This window comes from Molothrus ater, chromosome 26 (assembly GCF_012460135.2).
Source record: "Molothrus ater isolate BHLD 08-10-18 breed brown headed cowbird chromosome 26, BPBGC_Mater_1.1, whole genome shotgun sequence".
Lineage (NCBI taxonomy): Eukaryota > Metazoa > Chordata > Aves > Passeriformes > Icteridae > Molothrus > Molothrus ater.
This window is the reverse complement of record NC_050503.2, coordinates 5,538,059-5,557,994: the sequence shown is the minus strand read 5'-3', so window position 1 is coordinate 5,557,994 and position 19,936 is coordinate 5,538,059. Positions and strand designations below refer to the sequence as shown.

At 52.5% G+C, this 19,936-nt stretch overlaps 1 protein-coding gene across 7 annotated transcripts in view; it reads right to left on the bottom strand.

The window, feature by feature from the left end:
• CRTC1 (CREB regulated transcription coactivator 1) overlaps positions 1–19,936 on the bottom strand; it is a 49,200-nt gene that overhangs the window by 27,604 nt on the left and 1,660 nt on the right. The gene's annotated exons all lie outside the window — the stretch shown is intronic.

The following is a 19,936-nucleotide window of genomic DNA, read 5'->3' as shown; positions in this document are numbered from 1 at the left end:
AACAGTTACAACCAGCACAACTTGACACTGTGATCACTGACAATGGGAATCACTAAAAGGCATCAATCCAACTCTTACAAAGGAGGGTCGACCTTCTCCACAAGTTTCTTGCAGCAGGAAAAGCCCTGGAGAAAGGGCAGGGAGAGATTCCCAAGGAAAAGGCAGAGCCAGGTTCTCAGACAAAGGACAGAGAGGTTTTCACAGAAACCCCTTCAGCCAAGGAATAACCACAGCAGCACCAAGAACTCCCTGTGGGACAGGCACACGAGGATGCTCTGCAGGCCCCACTGCACTGCAGGACCACCCTGCAGGAAATGCTCAGGGCTTGGCCCAGGGCTGCAGACACTGCTGGGCTTTAACTGGGATGCTCAGGGTGCTCAGGGTGCTCAGGGTGCTCAGGGGTGCTCAGGGTGCTCAGGGTGCTCGGGGTGCTCAGGGATGCTGAGGAATGCTCAGGGATGTTCTGGGGTGCGCAGGGATGTTCAGGAATGCTCAAGGATGTTCAGGCATGTTCAGGGATGCTGAGGAATGCTCAGGGATATTCGGGGTGCTCAAGGATGTTCAGGGCGTTCAGGAGAGCTCAGGGGTTCTCAGGGATGTTCAGGGATGTTCAGGAGAGTTCAGGGATGTTCAGAAATGCTCAAGGATGTTCAGGAGAGCTCAGGGATGCTCGGAGATGCTCAGGGATGTTCAGGAATGCTCAAGGATGCTCAGGGATGCTCAGGGATGTTCAGGAGAGCTCAGGGATGCTCAAGGATGCTCAGGGATGCTCAGGGATGTTCAGGGATGCTCAAGGATGCTCAGGGATGCTCAGGGATGCCCCAGGTGCCCAGACCACAGTGCCAGCAGGCAGACAGGATGCAGAGGAAAGGCTCAGCCTGGTTGCTCCATGCCAACACTTTGGGCAGTACCCATGGGGGATCACGGCACTCCAGGGGCCTCAGGGATCACCCCATCCATCCCAGCCCTGCCATGGCAGGGACACCTCCCACCCTCCCAGGCTGCTCCAGCCTGGCCCTGGGCACTGCCAGGATCCAGGGCCAGCCCCAGCTGCTCTGGGAATCCCAGCCCAGAGCCGCCCACCCTCCCAGGGAGGAATTTCATATTAAAATAGTCCCCAGGTACAAGCTCACCCTGAGGATGCGTTTTCCTGACATTCAAGCAATTCCTAGAAAACTCAAAGACCTTTCACTCACAGAATTTCCCCCAGAAACCAGCAATTCCCAATTGCACAGCTAAAACCTCTGTGCCTGAGCTGAGGCACCAAACGAACCCCTGACTTAGGAGCTGACTCTGGAGATGAAAGCCCAGGATCACTGAGGTGGGAAACAGCTCCAGGGTCATGGGCAGCCTTTGCCAGGGTGCTCCCAAACCTCAGCAGCACCCACAAAGAGCTTGAGGGTTTTTTTCCTTATAAAAAAAGGCAGATAATCCCCTCAGGATGAAGATTTATAAAATATTCCCAGCTTTCCCTATCAAATGGCTCGGAAAGGTCCCATGCAAGGAGCAGGAAAGGCCCCTTTGCTTTCCTTGTGCAGTATTTTGCCCCACAATTCCTGAAGCAAGACATGAAATTAGAGAAACCCTGTGTTAGTGTCACTTAATGAGTCACAGCCCCTCCAACTCAGAGCACAAAAAGCACAATATCAGAACTAGCTGTGCTTTTTCCCTGGCCCCTGCATATGTTTTTGTTGTTAAAGGAAAAAAAGGAAAGCCTTGTTTGGGATTTGGGCCAAGCATTGAAGGAACTGTTTCAACAGGTGTTGGTTTCCTTTCAAGAACCTCCAAAAGGCACCCAGGGAGGAGGGGGTGGCTTTGTGTTTTGTTAGGATTTTGGGTTTTTTCTCAGGATATTCCCACCTCAAAGCAGCAGAGCACAGGGAGGTCAGGAGCATTTGTCTTTCTGCTGCACTTGCATGGAAATGAGGCGACCCCAGAGCTGGGGAGCCTTGGCTGCAGCATCGATTTAAACAAGGATGAACAGGGCTGGAGATGTGTGCCAGAAAGGAGAGCAGGGACTGCTGCTCTCATCCATCAGCTCGGGGGAGAGCTGCTCTGCTCCGCTCCGCTCTGCAGCGCTCTGCTCTGCTCCGCTCTGCTCTGCTCTACTCCACCCAGCTCTGCTCCGCTCTACTCCTGCTCTGCCCAGCTCCGCTCTGCTCCACTCTGCTCCTGCTCTGCTCCGCTCTGCTCCGCTCTGTTCTGCTCTGCTCTGCTCCACTCTGCTCTGTTCCACTCTGCTCCTGCTCTGCTCCTGCTCCGCTCTGCTCTGCTCTGTTCTGCTCCTGCTCCGCTCTGCTCCGCTCTGCTCTGCTCTGTTCTGCTCCTGCTCCGCTCTGCTCCGCTCTGTTCTGCTCCACTCAGCTCTGCTCTGCTCTGCTCTGCTCTGCTCTGTTCTGCTCCGCTCAGCTCTGCTCTGCTCCTGCTCCGCTCCGCTCTGCTCCGCTCTGTTCTGCTCCGCTCTGCTCTGCCCAGCTCCGCTCTGCTCCTGCTCTGCCCAGCTCCGCTCTGCTCTACTCCACTCAGCTCTGCTCCGCTCTGCTCCGCTCTGCTCCGCTCTGCTCTGTTCTGCTCCACTCAGCTCTGCTCCGCTCTGCTCTGCTCTGCTCCGCTCTGCTCCGCTCTGCTCCGCTCTGCTCTGTTCTGCTCCGTTCTGCTCCGCTCTGCTCCGCTCTGCTCTGCTCTGCTCTGCTCTGCTCCGCTCTGCTCCGCTCTGCTCCGCTCTGCTCTGTTCTGCTCCGTTCTGCTCCGCTCTGCTCTGCTCTGCTCTGCTCCGCTCTGTTCTGCGCCGCTCCGCTCTGTTCTGCGCCGCTCTGCTCTGCTCTGCTCCTGCTCCGCTCTGCTCCACTCAGCTCCGCTCTGCTCCGCTCAGCTCTGCTCCACTCAGCTCCGCTCCGCTCTGCTCTGCTCTGCTCCGCTCTGCTCCTGCTCCGCTCTGCTCCACTCCGCTCTGTTCTGCTCTGCTCCACTCCGCTCTGTTCTGCTCTGCTCCTGCTCCACTCAGCTCTGCTCTGCTCCGCTCTGCTCTGCTCCACTCCGCTCTGTTCTGCTCTGCTCCTGCTCCGCTCTGCTCTGCTCCGCTCCGCTCCTGCCTTGCAGGAGAGCACAGTGAGAGTGGCCCCAGCCTCCTCAGTTATTGAGCCCATCAACAGCTGCCACTGGCAATCTGCGAAGATCAAGAGGAAGCAGAGCAGGGTTTGTGTCCTGAGCTCCCAGCTCCGGCTCTTCAGCTGGAACAAACGTTGCTTTGGATCTGAGGAGTTTGCTGTCGCTGCAGCAGGAAATCAGGAGTGGAATCAGCTCTGGATTTTCCCCTTCTCTCCAGAAAAAAAGCTGCAAATTTCTCTGAGATGCCTCAGTGGGAAGCAGCAGCAAAACCCAGAATAAAAGTTTGGGACGGGACCTTCAATATTATTTAATTCCACCCCAGTCCTTCCAGTATCCCAGGCTGCTCCAGCCTGGCCTTGGACACTCCAGGGATGGGAAATCCACATTTTCTCTGGGCAGGCTGTGCCAGGGCCTCCCCACCCTTTAGGAAAACAGAAGCTGTGGCTAAAATGAAATTATTTCATTTTCCTCTCCATCCACCCTGCGAGGTGGAGCAGGTACCTGGCACAGCTGGGGATGAGGCTCTGAGAGAGGTTTGGTTTTTAAAGAAAATAACAAAAAGGAAAAGCCTTTTCTTAACAGAAAAATTCCAATGACTCTGGAAATGTGAAGAGTGTCAGGGCAGCCCCAGGGTTGTCTCCTGGGGTTGGATTCAATGAGTGCATTTGGGTTCTGGGTGAATTCAGACGGGAGGATGACAAGGAATTACTGAGTGCTCCCCAGATTTATTCATTCCAGGAACCACGAGAGCTCGGTGACTCCACACTGCAGCTTCTGCACTCCTCTGTGCTCCCTGACTGCTAAAACACTGCTGAGCATCCCAGCTCCCTCCCAAGGAAGCTCTTGGTAAGGAAACAGCTTTTGCCTGTTAAACCACTTCATTTCTACTGGCTTTTCTTGTTCTGAAGAAATGTTCCCCAAACACCAGATCCAAATGGAATCTGTAATTTTCCTTCCACCAGCCTTTCTCTTACTCCACTTAAATTTAAATCTTCATTTTTTTTTCTTTAAAATCCAATGTAATAATGAAAAATCACCATTTCTGTGAACATTTATATGAAATACATCAGTTTTCCCATTTGGGTTACCATTTGCTGGACACCCAGCTGTGCCTGTAGGGAGAGATTCAAGTTCTACAATTAAAAAAATAGTAAATAAAGAGAGAAACAAAACCCTTAATACAAATCCAGTTTTCCAACAGATTTTCTAATATGCAGATGGGAATTAAACGAAGCATTTATTAAGAATTCAATACTTGAAGTTATTGAAATTCTCCCCTGAAAAACTCTGAGTAAATTACAAGTTTGAGGGCAGAGCTTCCTGGGCACTTTGGCAGTTCTGGCACTGTGAATCAGCCCAAATCCACAGCAGAGGGTTTTTAAATGCCTTTTTGAGCAGCTGCAGTGTGGGGTGCCAGAACGATAGCAGGGTGGGGTTTGATCAAGGCCCAGATACCTGGTGACTGCAGGAAGCACAGATTGGGTGATAGCAGCTTCTGCACTGCCTTGCATTTCCAACAGAGCTCTCTCATAATTTCATGTTTTACCCTTCCAAAAAACCCTTCCTCTTCAGCACCTCCAGCCTCACGAGCAGCAAAATCAGCCAGATTAAAATGAGGGAAGTGTTATTAGAGCTTAATTGGGCCCTCAGCTCTGCAGGCAGGGTTCAGGGGGGGCTCTGGAGCTGCATTGTTGGGAAATCCCTGGTGCCAAGCTGAGTTTGCTGGGACAGCGCTGGAACTCCCCAGGAATCTTCACCTGGACACCCAGCCCTGCTGCAGGGGCTTGGGTGGGAGAGGAGGAGAGGAGGAGAGGAGGAGAGGAGGAGAGGAGGAGAGGAAGAGAGGAGGAGAGGAGGAGAGGAAGAGAGGAGGAGAGGAAGAGAGGAGGAGAGGAAGAGAGGAGGAGAGGAGGCAGAGGAAGAGAGGAGGAGAGGAGGAGAGGAGGCACAGGAAGAGGAGGAAGAGGAGGAAGAGGAGGAAGCAGAGGAAGCAGAGGAAGCAGAGGAAGAGGAGGAAGAGGAGGAAGAGGAGGAAGCAGAGGAAGCAGAGGAAGAAGAGGAAGCAGAGGAAGCAGAGGAAGCAGAGGAAGAGGAGGAAGAGGAGGAAGAGGAGGAAGCAGAGGAAGCAGAGGAAGCAGAGGAAGAGGAGGAGGCAGAGGAAGAGGAGGAAGAGGAGGAGGCAGAGGAAGCAGAGGAAGAGGAGGAAGAGGAGGAAGAGGAGGAAGAGGAGGAAGAGGAGGAAGCAGAGGAAGCAGAAGAAGCAGAGGAAGAGGAGGAAGAGGAGGAAGCAGAGGAAGCAGAGGAAGAAGAGGAAGCAGAGGAAGAGGAGGAAGAGGAGGAAGAGGAGGAAGCAGAGGAAGCAGAGGAAGCAGAGGAAGAAGAGGAAGCAGAGGAAGCAGAGGAAGAGGAGGAAGAGGAGGAAGAGGAGGAAGCAGAGGAAGCAGAGGAAGAGGAGGAAGAGGAGGAAGAGGAGGAAGAGGAGGAAGCAGAGGAAGAGGAGGAAGCAGAGGAAGAAGAGGAAGCAGAGGAAGCAGAGGAGGCAGAGGAAGAAGAGGAAGCAGAAGAAGAGGAGGAAGCAGAGGAAGCAGAGGAAGAGGAGGAAGAGGAGGAAGAGGAGGAGGCAGAGGAAGCAGAGGAGGCAGAGGAGGCAGAGGAAGCAGAAGAAGAGGAGGAAGCAGAGGAAGCAGAGGAAGAGGAGGAAGAGGAGGAAGCAGAGGAAGCAGAGGAAGCAGAGGAAGCAGAGGAAGAGGAGGAGGCAGAGGAAGCAGAGGAAGAGGAGGAAGAGGAGGAGGCAGAGGAAGCAGAGGAAGCAGAGGAAGCAGAGGAAGAGGAGGAGGCAGAGGAAGAGGAGGAAGCAGAGGAAGCAGAGGAAGAGGAGGAAGAGGAGGAGGCAGAGGAAGAGGAGGAAGAGGAGGAAGAGGAGGAAGAGGAGGAGGCAGAGGAAGCAGAGGAAGAGGAGGAAGAGGAGGAGGCAGAGGAAGCAGAGGAAGCAGAGGAAGCAGAGGAAGCAGAGGAAGAGGAGGAGGCAGAGGAAGCAGAGGAAGCAGAGGAAGCAGAGGAAGAGGAGGAGGCAGAGGAAGAGGAGGAAGAGGAGGAAGAGGAGGAAGAGGAGGAAGCAGAGGAAGAGGAGGAAGCAGAGGAAGAGGAGGAAGCAGAGGCTCCAGGGCTGCTCTGGCTCCTCCCTGCAGCTGCAGCTCCCCAGGCCCAGCAGAGCTGCAGCTCCTCTGCCATCCCCGCGGGCCTGAAGCCTGCAAAGGGAGATTCCTGCCCATTCCCAGCCCCGTGCTGAGAACAAACGTGATAACAAATAAAAGCTTCAAAAGAAAGGGACTTGAACATCAATTTAATGATTGGGGGTCAGGGTTAGTGGCAGTGCTGCCACCAGCTACAAATCACCCCTTTAATTAACACTTTAATTATTTAAGAAGTTCTTTAAGGTGCCAAAAACTCTCCCAACACCCAGACTTTGGCTTCTCAAGGGAACATTTTTCAGTTAACAGTACAAAATCTACACTAAAATTTGAATTTTAACAACTCAACACTTGCTACTCAAATAATTACTAAAATTAATACATTCAAATAACTGCTCGTTTATGACCCCAACCTCCCTGAAAACTGCCTGGGATTTCTTTAATGAAGTGAGGAAGGAATCACAAATGGAAAAGTGAAAATCCTGGTAGCAACAGAATGAACAGAAAAGGGAATTTCTGTCCATTCTGTTCATTCCAGCAGCTGCTGGTGCCTCTCCACATCCCCAAGCTGAAAACTCAACTCAACAATGAGCAGACCCAAAGTTCTGAGCACAGAAGAAGTTTCAGGGGCAGAGGATTTGGCTGTAGGTCCCAAACTGTTCCCACCTCCTGGCAAACAGGAATAATCCAGCAGGGAATTCTGGACAGGCTCCTCTGGGGCTCCTCAGTCCTTCCCTGCACGTTTCATTCTCCCATCAGCAACTCAAAGTCTGAGTGGAGCTCCAAGGCTGGAGCAATCCAGGGAGAAGTGGGGAGAAATGAAGATATTCCCAATATTCCAGAGGCTCCCAGGCAGCAGCAGCAGCTCTGGACCCAGCTGGGGAGTGAGGATAAATGAATTAAAATATCCTGCTGCTCCCAGAGCACAGGAATGAAGGCTGGGAAGACTTTTGGACTTTTTCATCCCTATAATGCCTTTAGAGCTTGGGTGAATACTGATTGTCTTTATAATTTTATCATGTTTTGGATAATTTATTGCAAATAATTACAAATACTTCCATTATTTACACGTTACTGATATAAATTCACCCATGCTGTTATCAAATATTCAATAGGTGGCTGAAGAGATGGATTTGCAAGTTTAGCTTTTTATTTTAATTTCCCATGTAATTAAAAATTAACATTATGAAATCTAACAACAGCAATATTTTCACCCCAGCAGGCACCTGCAGTATGTAAATAATGGAGTTTATCTCCAATGCCCTGATAAACGAGGGAAATAAATCTTATGGTGCAAAGCCACATGTTTGAAATTGTCTATAGGAGCACCTCAGAGAAAGCAAAAGGTGTGATAGCAGCAAAGCACAGCTCAAATTCTGTGATAAAACACCCTGATCCTCTAGGAAAGGGCTGGAGACTCAGGAGATAAAAAATATCTGCAGTTCCAGCGAGGTGAGCAGGCTGCTGCTGTCAGCTGAGAGATGGAAAAGGGGCTCAGAAACCCCAACCCGCGCCCGTGGGAACACAAAGGAGCCCCTGCAGCTGCTGGAAAACCTCTCAAAGTTCAGGCAGAGCTGCAAACGCTGTGCCCTGACCGAGGACAGGGAGGGCATGGGGCGAGTTCGGGAGCCCTGAGGGAGGCGTCCCCACCTCTGCATTTGGGACAAGCCGGGGATTTTGGGAATAATCAACATTGGATGGGGACGAGGGAGAGGGGACAGGGCCCAGGGCGGCCCCTCGGCTCTCCCCAGCCCCGCTGGTCGGATCAGCGCAGCCCTGGTGGTGCCCGGCTGTGCCTGGGCTCTCTCCCTCAGCCAGGGGCAGCTCCTGGGCTCTCCCCAGCCCCGCTGGTTGGATCAGATCAGCGCAGTCCTGGTGGTGCCCGGCTGTGCCTGGGCTCTCTCCCTCAGCCAGAGGCGGCCCCTCGGCTCTCCCCAGCCCCGCTGGTCAGATCAGATCAGCGCAGTCCTGGTGGTGCCCGGCTGTGCCTGGGCTCTCTCCCTCAGCCAGAGGCGGCCCCTCGGCTCTCCCCAGCCCCGCTGGTTGGATCAGGGCAGCCCTGGTGGTGCCCGGCTCTGCCTGGGCTCTCCCCCTCAGCCAGGGGCAGCTCCTGGGCTCTCCCCAGCCCCGCTGGTTGGATCAGGGCAGCGCAGCCCTGGTGGTGCCCGGCTCTGCCTGGGCTCTCTCCCTCAGCCAGGGGCAGCTCCTGGGCTCTCCCCAGCCCCGCTGGTTGGATCAGCGCAGCCCTGGTGGTGCCCGGCTGTGCCTGGGCTCTCGCCCTCAGCCAGGGGCAGCTTTCACAGTCACCCACTTCCTGCGCTCTCCAGCCCTGCTCCAGAGCAGCAGAGGCTCCAAAGGCGCAGCTGTTCCTGCCAGGAAGGAGGGGAGAGGAAATGAAGGCTGAAGTTGAGAGGAAAGGGATAATCCACAGTGAGAGCAGCTGCTCTGCCGGCCTCGCTGGGGACCGCAGGGATTCCAGCAGCAGCTTGGAACAAAATGTTTTGCAACACTTGGGGGGGTGTTTTGGATTTTCTGGGTGTTTTTGGTGTCATGAAAGTGAAGATTTGAAGGCTGGCTCGGACACAGGAGTGAGGACAAGCCCAGCCCGAGCTTCCCTTGCTGCCTGTGCCAATCCCAGCTGGGCTCCCGGGGATCCTGGTGTCCTGGAGAGATGGATTTTGCAGGGGATGGGACAAAAGCAGAGCCAAAACAGGAAGCCAAGTGTCTACTAGAAACAAGTGAAAATTACCCCGAGAAGCTGCAGCCATGTGGGATGAACTGGATGTGACCCCAGCCCGTGGAAGCGCTACATCATTGTTTACTCCTCCCCAGCACAACTGTCACTGCAGTCACTCCCAAGGACTTGTTCCATTATCCCATGGCCGTGGCAGGACACAAACACAGCTCTCAGGCCAAGCTAACGCAGCCAGGAAGAGCAAAAATGCGGGAAAAAGCCAAAAAAAAAAAGCATTTTTGTTGCTTTTTTGGGTTCTTTTTTTTTTTTTTTTTTTGAAGGGAAGGAAGCTGTTGTAATATCTTGGAATTTAGCAGCCACAAAAGAGCAGCAGTTTTGTTTCTGCCACTGAGACACTTCCCAGGCAACTCCTTCCTCAGGCCAGCCTTGATTTTCAGGGATTTTAATTTTCACCCCCAATGCACTAAAACACCAAAGTTTTCTCCAAAACTTCCAAATTATCAACAGAACAGGAGGTGACACCTCTGAGGACCAGGAGCAAAGGGCTGTGCTGCTGCCTGGAGCTGCTCCAGCTCCCACAGCTCAGCACAGAGCAAAGGGGAAGCAAAATCCTCCTCTTGCATCTCCTGCAATGAAACAGGAGCTCCATGGAGAAGCAAAGCGGGGTTCAGCAAAAGGGGTTTTCACTGGGAGAGTCAGAAAAGCTGCCGGGCACAGGGAAGGGCACGGCGAGGAGCTGACCTGGGACTCTGTACATGGGATTATTTTTAAGGTTACCTGATAGCATCGCTTCAATCCTGCACTTCCAGTGGCTTCCCAGGAAAACCCTGAGGGCCCAAAGGCTGCAGCACCTGCAGGAGGCCCCTGCAGCTGCTGGAAAACCTCTCAAAATGAAGGCAGAGCTGCAAACTCTGTGCTCTGACAGAGGAGAGGGAGGGGATGCAGTGAATCCTTCTCTGCAGCCTGGGATACCCTGAGGAAGGCATCCCCACCCTCTGCATTTGGGGCTGAACCCACTCACTTTGCAGGCTGTGGGGCAGGAAGCAGGGATTGGGAGGCAGGGATCACTTCTGCTTTGTTATCATCAGGCTTTGGGCACTTGGAGACTCGTGGAGAGCAGGAGACAAAGCAACCCCAAAAAACAACCCCAAAAATCAACCCCAAAAAGGAGAGACACAGCCCTACCCCACACAGCCGAGGTGCAGCACAGCACTCACTGTAAAACAGCCTAAAATTGATTTCTCACAGTAAAGTCTGATCCTTAGAAGGGATCCCATTACTAGGATCAACCTAAAATAAATTTATTACAGACTACACTGAATTAGAAGGGACCCATCAGGATCCAGTTAAAATGAATTTATCACAGAAAGGCTGAGTTAGAAGGGATCCATCAGGATCCAGTTAAAATGAATTTATCACAGAAAGGCTGAGTTAGGAGGGACCCATCAGGATCCAGTTAAAATGAATTTATCACAGAAAGGCTGAGTTAGAAGGGATCCATGAGGATCAAGCTAAAATGAATTTATCACAGAAAGGCTGAGTTAGGAGGGATCCATGAGGATCAAGGCCAGCTCCTGGCCATGCACAGGACACCCCAGGAATCCCAGCTGAGGATCCAAGCCCAGGAACCCTCTGCTAGGAGCATCACAGTGCAGCCCAATAAATCCCATCGTGAGAGCTGTTATTGATCAGCAGAGCAGGAATCAGCTGGGCCCTGGCCAAGCCCCAGCTCTGCACTTGGGGCACTCCAAGAGAGCCAATTATTACTCAGGAGTTCGTGTTTTCTTCACCTTCCTGTTGGAGAGATTATTCAAGGCCTCAGATCACTTCACTGGATTGTTCTGTCCCCTCGTGAGTCATCTCCAAATCCCAAGGCCCCACGAGGTTCTCCCTCAGCAGCTCCCGAGCCTGAGCTGTGAAGCGGGGCTGGGAAATGACCCAGGCTGGCAGCTCTGCCCCCTGCAATTCCTGTCACAGTGCAAAGATCTCACACCCCAGCACCATTTACGGCCCCCTCAATCCACAGGGCACTGAAATGCTTTTTTTTAAGAAAAGGATTTCTTGTTTTACAAGAAAAAGACAATTTTTTTTCACAAGAAAAATATTTTTCCTTGTGAACCCAAAGAAAGAGGAGGGAAGAGAGGAGGTAACAGCGTTTAATGCTAATGCTGTGATTATTTTTTATTCTTTATTTCTGTTTGATTTCTTTTCTAATCTCTGAAGAGTAAAACCAGAGCAAAACTGCCTTTTTCTCCCCAGAATGAATGAATGTGAATCATTGGGTGGTCGAGGGCAAAGGCTCCTTAGGAACACACCTTGCAGGATTTAAAGAAATAAACAGAACCATCATAATAAAGAACTAAACTCAATGCACAGGCTGTGGCTCGGTGTTTAAAAACACTTTGCTATTTCTGGTGAACAAAGGTTTACTGTTTAAAACTTCACAGTCACAACTGAGCAGCAAAAACAGGATACAGCAAACGGGAGCCTTAAAATAGTGACAATTCTCGTGAGCTGTGCTCTATCGGCGGGCAGGGAGCCAAGCAAAGCTCCAGCAGGCAGCAGAGCCATCTGAGAGCTCTGCACAACAAACCCCAAACCCCGGCAGGCAGCCCCGGCCCTGCCCTGCAGGCAGAGGCAGCGGGGACTCGGAGCTCAGCAGAAAGCAGGGCAGCTGCTGCATTGCTGGATTCCACAAGGGAAAGAACTCTCCTTGGTAGTATTTAGACGGAGCTCGAGACTCTCGAAGTTTTGTTGATTTTTGTGAGTGTTGTTGGAGAATTGGAGGCAAGGATCACTTTGTCTTTGTTACCATCAAACTTTGGGCACTCGGTGACTCGTGGAGAGCAGGAGACAAAGCAAAGCCAGACAGGAGCCCAAGAAGCAACCCCAACCCTCAGAGACCTCCCCCCACACAGCTGGGGTGCTACACAGCACTGATGACTACAAACCAACCCAAAAATGAACTTCTCACACAAAAGGCTGAGTTAAAAGGGACCTGCTTTCCATAAAGCAAATATTCCTTCTGAGCAGGGACCTGATGGAGGAACAATCGTCCAGCTTCACTGGAAAGCTCCTCAACCATCCCCATTCCTCTATTGAAATGCCTCAGAAAAGCTGAAATAAAAGCAGAGATGCCCTCATTAAGTAAGATGAAAATAGCTTTTATGTTCCATTTTTTATTTTTAGCTAAAGAATGAAAATTCAGTTATGTAACCCTACAAGTTTGGTAAATTAGGAGCCAAGCAGGGCATGTGTGCCCTCTTTGGGGCTCAGGCCACCTCACCCTGCCCTCAGAGTGGCCAAAAGCTACAGAAAATTGTTTGTGGCTTGAAAATGTGGCACCAGCCAAGCCTTCAGGTACCAAAAACACCCCAAACATCATCAGAGTCCAAATACCTCGAATGCAAAAGGCTCATTCAGCACAACCATCTCCTGAAGCAGAGGCAAATCTAATCCCAAGGAGAAGGTCCAGCAGACCTCTGAATGTGAGCTGGCTGCTGGAAACTTGTGCAATATTTAGGATACGAAATAAAAGTTCAATCAGATCCTGTCTGTCCCTCTTGCTGCCAGCAATAGAACCTACACTAGACCCTGCAAGGAACCGGGGCTGAGGCTGTGAAACAGCCCCTGCCTGCCCCTCTCCCACGGAGGCTTTAATCCAGCTCACAGATGTTGAAATCCCACTTGGAGGCTCCAGAGCTGGAAAAATCTCCTGCACAGCTTCCCAGGCTGCTCCTCCAACAGGTCTGAAGAGGCCCCATCCTGTCACCAACTGCTCCTCTGTCTGAGGTGGGAGCTGTCACCACCATCTGCCTGCAAATTCATGTATTTTGGGATATCAGCTCCAATTCCCTCCCCTCCGAGACCTCAGCCGTCCAAGGAAAATAATATTCACATAAATAGTAATAGCTGGGTACCAAAATTAATTGAAAATTCATCTGCCAGAGCTGCAGTGTGCAGTTAACACATCTTACTGCTCTGGAGTGATAAGTAACAGTAAAAGCAGCAGCGAGCAGCTGAGCAGGGACAGCACAGAGGAGATTTCCCCAATCATCAGGAAAAGTGACAGACCAGGCAAGGGGGGCAAAGACACCCGGACAAAATCTGCCTGGGAAGCAGAGACCTCCAGCCAGGGCTGGGGAATTCACTCCAGCCTCCTCCACTTCATTCTTCAGGGCTGGTTTTGGTGGGTGGGTGGTGCTGTTGTTTGATTGCAAAGGATTGTTCTGGTACCAGGGGAAGAGTTTTCAATTCCTGAGAAATAACGTGCAAAACAAGGCTGGTATCAACACTTGGTTACAACTTTGTAAAGTCCCAAGGAGATGAGGCCAAAACATAAAACATGAAATGATCCAGAGGGGCTGCTCAGTGCTCCACAAACGCTGCTGGAGATCCTCACAGATCCTCATGCCTGGCGTCCCCTTCCAACGCCACAAAACGCAAATCACCTCAAACAAATCAGAGCAACGTCTGGAATATGAACCCCAGAGATGCTGATAACAGAGACTGACATGCAGCTGCCACCTCGAGCTCAGGGATTCCTCAATGCTTTGGCTTGGAAGGGACACTAAGGACCAGCCAGTGCCAGCCCTGCCACGGGCAGGGACAATTCCCACCAGCCCAGGCTGGCCCTGCACACTCCCAGGGATGGCACCACGGCCTCTGGGACCACATCTGTCTCACAAAATGTGAGGAGTTGAGACCAAAAGAGAAAAAAAGTGAAGTAGCAGCGAGGTCACAGCCGGCCACTGTCACAAAAGGAACCCTGTTCCCAAAAACCCACCAGATTTGGCATTTGCTGCTGTTCACTGCCTCACTCCAAGCCCTCAGGAACCCCTCAGCTCCAAAAACACCAGGGCAGAATTGCAGCCAGCACAACCAGCAATGGTTCTAACCCAGAAAACCTTATCTCCTTTACATTTTTTTTCCCCAAGATACAGCCTTGTATGTGCTTGTATGTGCTTTTTCCCCAAGATACAGCCTTGAAGTCTACTTGAGTTTCAGATGCTGCATTAGCACAGAACCATCGATGCCAGTGTGGAACAGAGCACTGGGGAGTGACCGATGCTGTCGGGGCCATGGCCCAAGCTGCCCTTCCTCAAGAAAATGTTCCTTTGCAACCACAGATGGAGCATGGAGAGCACAGATAAATATTTAGCCTTGAATGCATTTTGGTGAAATCCCCATTGATCGTTCTTGAGAGGATGTCTGGTTTTTGCCAAATTGCTGTTTGATTACCACAACAGTGCTCGATTGCACTCGGTCATTTCACAGAATCCCAGACTGGTTTGGGTTGGAAGGACCCTAAAATGATCAAACTCCACTCTGTGCCACGGCAGGGACACCTTCCACTATCCCAGGCTGCTCCAGGCCCCCGGCCTGGCCATTTCCAGGGATGGGAAACTCACAGCTCATCTGAGCCAGCCCTGCCAGGGCCTCCTCACCCTCACAGGGAGGGACTTCTTACAGAAAACTCACCCAGTGCAGGAAACCTGGCTTCAAACCCCCCAAAAGCCCCAAACCCATGGGTTTGGTTTGATCCCTGCTGTAGCCACACGTGGCCACGCTGGGCTGAAGACAGGAGGGAAAACTCTCACTGAGATGTGCCCGGTGCTGCTGCCTCAGCAGGGTCAGGGCTTTGATATTCCTGAAGTGCAGGAAGTGCTGCTCAGCCAAAATCAATGGCATTGATAAATTGATTATAAAATGGAGAGCAAAGTGTCAGTGACAGGAGCAGGGGGATTTCAATACAAGTTCTTTCTGAGATAGTTAGAAACATTAAATTGCAGTGTGCTTGATAAAAAATTTGATAAGAAGCAATCTGATGGAGAAACCCAAGAAGAGTAAAAATGGTTCCCAAGCCCACGTCCTCACACAACCACAAGCACACTCTGGGGTTTCATGTTTCCAGGCCGTGGGGCTTCCCCTCCTTTTCCTCTGTGCTGGGAGGAGCAGCTCCTTCCTGTCCCACCTCACCGATGCTGAGGACAGCTCACCCTCAGTCCTCACTGCTACTAAAATCACTTTTCAGTACCAAATACTCTTGAACGTGACTTTGAGCACAGTTCCTGGGGCTGTGTTTGTGGGTGGTGCTTCCCCTCCAGCACAGAGCTCAGATTCACTCAGCACCAGCCCCTCCTGTCCTGGCCTTTGGCACCTCTGACACCTCCACAGTCACAGCTGCAGCTCAGAGTCTGCCCCACAAATTTCAATTTCTGACTGCTAAACCCAGAGATTCAGTACCCACACCTCCCCCTTTCAGGGTAACCACAGGCTGAGCTCCCCTCTGCAGCTTGTTTGGAGGGGAAAACCCCAAATCAACCCCGAAGAACTGGAAGAACTGACTGTACCCCACCTTGAGAACAAGCTCCCTTCCTAAATGAGCACCTTCTATAAATGCAAATTACCACCCAGTGCTGATGCTAAATAAAACCCAAGCGCAGCAGCCGGAGCCGAGTCCCACATGTTCACCCTGAGAATTACAACCAAACTCCCAAAATGCAGCAGTTGTACAATTCAGCCTCACGTGCTCCCAGAGCCTTCCCAGCTCTGCTACATCATCAACACCCAGGGATTTGCCCACTGCACACACAAAGACTTTGGCCAGCAGCAGCTGCGCTGTGTGGGAGTGATGGGACAATCAGTAACAAAGTCATTGTCTCCTTAAAAAAAATAAATAATAAAAAAATGAAATCTGACAAAAGCTGAAGCAAGCTTGCCCTGCTCAGTGCAGCTTCCCAGGATGGCAGAGCAGAGCTCTGGCTGTGTTTACCTTGGACAGCTCAGGCAGGCTGAGGGAAGCCAAGGGTTGCACAAGAACAGAGATTCTTTGTGCCCTGGCAGGTCCCCTCTGCTCTCACCCTGCCCATTCACAAACATCCTTTCAAAGAACCGAGGGCACTGCTGCCTCGGGCTGCCCGGGATGCCACAGCCCGAGCTGCTGCCACCTGGGGCACCTCTGGGGGCTCCAAGGTCCCTGCTCTGCCTGGGGTCCTGTCCCCAGGGCAAGGGAATGGCCTGGGGCAGGAATCCCTGCAGGGAATGCACAGGGGCAGGAGCTGCAGGGAATGGCCTGGGGCAGGAATCCCTGCAGGGAAAGGGGGCAGGAGCTGCAGGGAATGCACAGGGGCAGGAATCCCTGCAGGGAAAGGGGGCAGGAATCCCTGCAGGGAATGGCCTGGGGCAGGAATCCCTGCAGGGAAAGGGGGCAGGAATTCCTGCAGGGAAAGGGGGCAGGAATTCCTGCAGGGAATGCACAGGGGCAGGAATTCCTGCAGGGAAAGGGGGCAGGAATCCCTGCAGGGAATGGCCTGGGGCAGGAATCCCTGCAGGGAAAGGGGGCAGGAATTCCTGCAGGGAAAGGGGGCAGGAATCCCTGCAGGGAATGCCCAGGGGGCTGCAGATGGCCCTGCTGGGGACAAGCAGAGCCCTCCATCCTCCCACAGGCTGGGCTGGGAGAGCTCTCCAGCCTCGGTGACCCTGGGGCTGATCAGAGAAGGAATTCACCGGTGGCTGAGCAGGGATGAAGCCCAAAGCACGCATTTCTTGGTCTGGAAATGAGCAAACTCAGGGTGCAAACCGTGGGAAACTTAAGGAAGGAAAAAAGCACCCCTAGAGCTTGAAGAATTCCCGTTGGTGTTTGAGAGAAACTCACTTTTAAGCTGAGCTGGCAGCTGGAAGCATCAATCTCTGTGCTAGGAGGGCTCAGTCCTGGTTTTGATGCATTTCTTTAATATCTCTCAGACATTCAAAACCACTCCTACGTCATCAGGAATTTCTTTTGTATCACATTATTTAATAAAAACCTGCGGAAGGCATCAGTGCCCACTGCAGCTCTGTATCACCATCATCATCATCATCATCAGTGCTTCTCATTTTTCAAAGCAGATTAGCATTCCTGATTTAACTAAGCTTTTAAATACTGTTTTGCATATTATCTACATCCAACGCTGAGCTGGGGATGTACAAAGAGACATTTTGATCTCTTCTACAGGAACCAGAAAACCACGGAGTGCCTCATTTTTGAGTACAAATCTTGTGGCAGGGGGATGTGTGTGGGTTTTACACACACTCCATCACAAACCGTGGGGTTTTACTTCATTTTTATTTCAAATAAAAATCAAATCTACGCTATTACAACATATTCCACTTGACAAAATTAAACTAGAACGGGATTTTGCATTAAAATTAGCCATGTTTAAAATATAAACACAAACTTTTCACTTCACGTGGTTTTCAGGAACTCAACAAAAGCCATGAAGAACTTTGGACAACACCTAAAAATACACAAGCAAAGGGTGATGAAAATTTGCACAGTGTCTCCAAACATCACCATTAAGCTGGGTTTAATTCCCTGGGTTTGTTCCAGGGCAGGTGGGGCTGGGGGACAGCACCCACTGGCAGCTTTTTGGGGTTTGGGGGGGGTCTTTTATTTCCAAGGTAAGACTGCAAGGCCCATCAGAGGGAGCTCAAACACAGCTCTGGCTGAAAGCCCTCAGAATTAAGTCACTTTAAGTGAATATTAAAATCAAAAAAAAAGCAATCCTGGAAACTTGAAAAAATCTCCAACAAGAACAACCCTTAAAATGCAGGTCACAAACTGTCTTTAAAAATCTGACATTTTTTAGCATTTCAATAGTCACATCTTGAAGGGCTCAGCAGTATCTGCACGTTAATTTTTTGGTTAATTACAATTTGAAAGGGCAGCAACAACCTTGGGTGAGTAAATAACTGCATCAAAGCATCCCTGGGCTGAGAAATTGAGAGAAGCCCTGGTAAACAAGCCCAGAAATCAGTGCAGTCCTGAAATTCTAAAAAATTTAAAAAAAAGGGAAGGAGGAGAGCCACAAACAAAAACCAGGAGTCAATGTCAGAGAGAAAAAACTCCCAACTCCCCCTCTGCTGTGCTCACCCACTCCGTTCCTGTGGGACCGGCAGAAAGCTCTGAGCACCAGGGTCCCACTCAGCAACTCAGCAGACAATTCAACAGCTCCGGGTCCCACTCAGCAGACAATTCAACAGCTCCGGGTCCCACTCAGCAGACAATTCAACAGCTCCGGGTCCCACTCAGCAGACAATTCAACAGCTCCGGAGCTGCCGTGGCCCAGCCACCCCCGCTGTGCCCGGGTCTGCGCCTCCCCCAGTGGAGCTGCACTCACTGCCAGGGCTGGGGCTGCACTCACTGCCAGGGCTGGGGCTGCACTCACTGCCAGGGCTGGAGCTGCAGGCACTGCCAGGGCTGGAGCTGCACTCACTGCCAGGGCTGGAGCTGCACTCACTGCCAGGGCCGGGGCTGCACTCACTGCCAGGGCTGGGGCTGCACTCATTGCCAGGGCTGGAGCTGCACTCACTGCCAGGGCTGGAGCTGCAGGCACTGCCAGGGCTGGAGCTGCACTCACTGCCAGGGCTGGAGCTGCACTCACTGCCAGGGCTGGGGCTGCAGGCACTGCCAGGGCTGGAGCTGCACTCACTGCCAGGGCCGGGGCTGCACTCACTGCCAGGGCTGGGGCTGCACTCACTGCCAGGGCTGGGGCTGCACTCACTGCCAGGGCTGGGGCTGCACTCACTGCCAGGGCTGGGGCTGCACTCACTGCCAGGGCTGGAGCTGCACTCACTGCCAGGGCCGGGGCTGCACTCACTGCCAGGGCTGGAGCTGCAGGCACTGCCAGGGCTGGAGCTGCAGGCACTGCCAGGGCTGGGGCTGCACTCACTGCCAGGGCTGGAGCTGCACTCACTGCCAGGGCTGGAGCTGCACTCACTGCCAGGGCTGGGGCTGCACTCACTGCCAGGGCTGGGGCTGCAGGCACTGCCAGGGCTGGGGCTGCACTCACTGCCAGGGCTGGGGCTGCAGGCACTGCCAGGGCTGGGGCTGCAGGCACTGCCAGGGCTGGGGCTGCACTCACTGCCAGGGCTGGAGCTGCACTCACTGCCACGGCTGGGGCTGCACTCACTGCCAGGGCTGGAGCTGCAGGCACTGCCAGGGCTGGGGCTGCACTCACTGCCAGGGCTGGGGCTGCACTCACTGCCAGGGCTGGGGCTGCAGGCACTGCCAGGGCTGGGGCTGCACTCACTGCCAGGGCCGGAGCTGCACTCACTGCCAGGGCTGGGGCTGCACTCACTGCCAGGGCTGGGGCTGCACTCACTGCCAGGGCTGGAGCTGCACTCACTGCCAGGGCTGGGGCTGCAGGCACTGCCAGGGCTGGGGCTGCACTCACTGCCAGGGCTGGAGCTGCACTCACTGCCAGGGCTGGGGCTGCACTCACTGCCAGGGCCGGGGCTGCAGGCACTGCCAGGGCCACGCGGTGCCAGCCGCACACAGCGCTCACTCACTCACTGCTGCTGCTGCTGCTGCTCACCTCGGGACCCCTGCTGCTAAAGAACTTCTGCCTTCCCCAACCACCCCTGGGGTTTGTTCCTTTGGACGGGGTGGATCCGAACCTGGAAATCCCGCACGCATCCAAGACCGTAAATAGGGGGAGGATGAGCGCGGCAGAAAGGAAGTGCAGAATTTCTGCCCCTGCTCTGAGCAGTAACCAACAATAAAGCAGACAAGATGGTAAACATTGCAAAAAGACAATTACTAATAATGAAAAGGCAACAGAAATGTTGGGCTGCTTCCACCAACTGAGTAAGGCGTTTTCAAACTGACAGCAACGTGCTGCCTGCCAAATGAAAATGAGAGCAAACAGCAAAGTTGTGCTTAACCCCTTTTTGCTTTTATGCTGCATTTTAAACCCCGATGAAATCATGGAATTTGAAAGAAAAAGTCTACAAAGGAGACATTTTACTCAGCTCTCCGGTCAGTGTTTCCATCACTTCAGTACCCAGAATGCTCAGAAAAGTTATTCCTCTTGGGTTCTTTCCTCAAAACCCGGTTCTTGAAAGTGTGGTGGGTTTCCAAGAGCAAAACCTGGGCTAGGAGCGCTCGGATTTGGGAGAA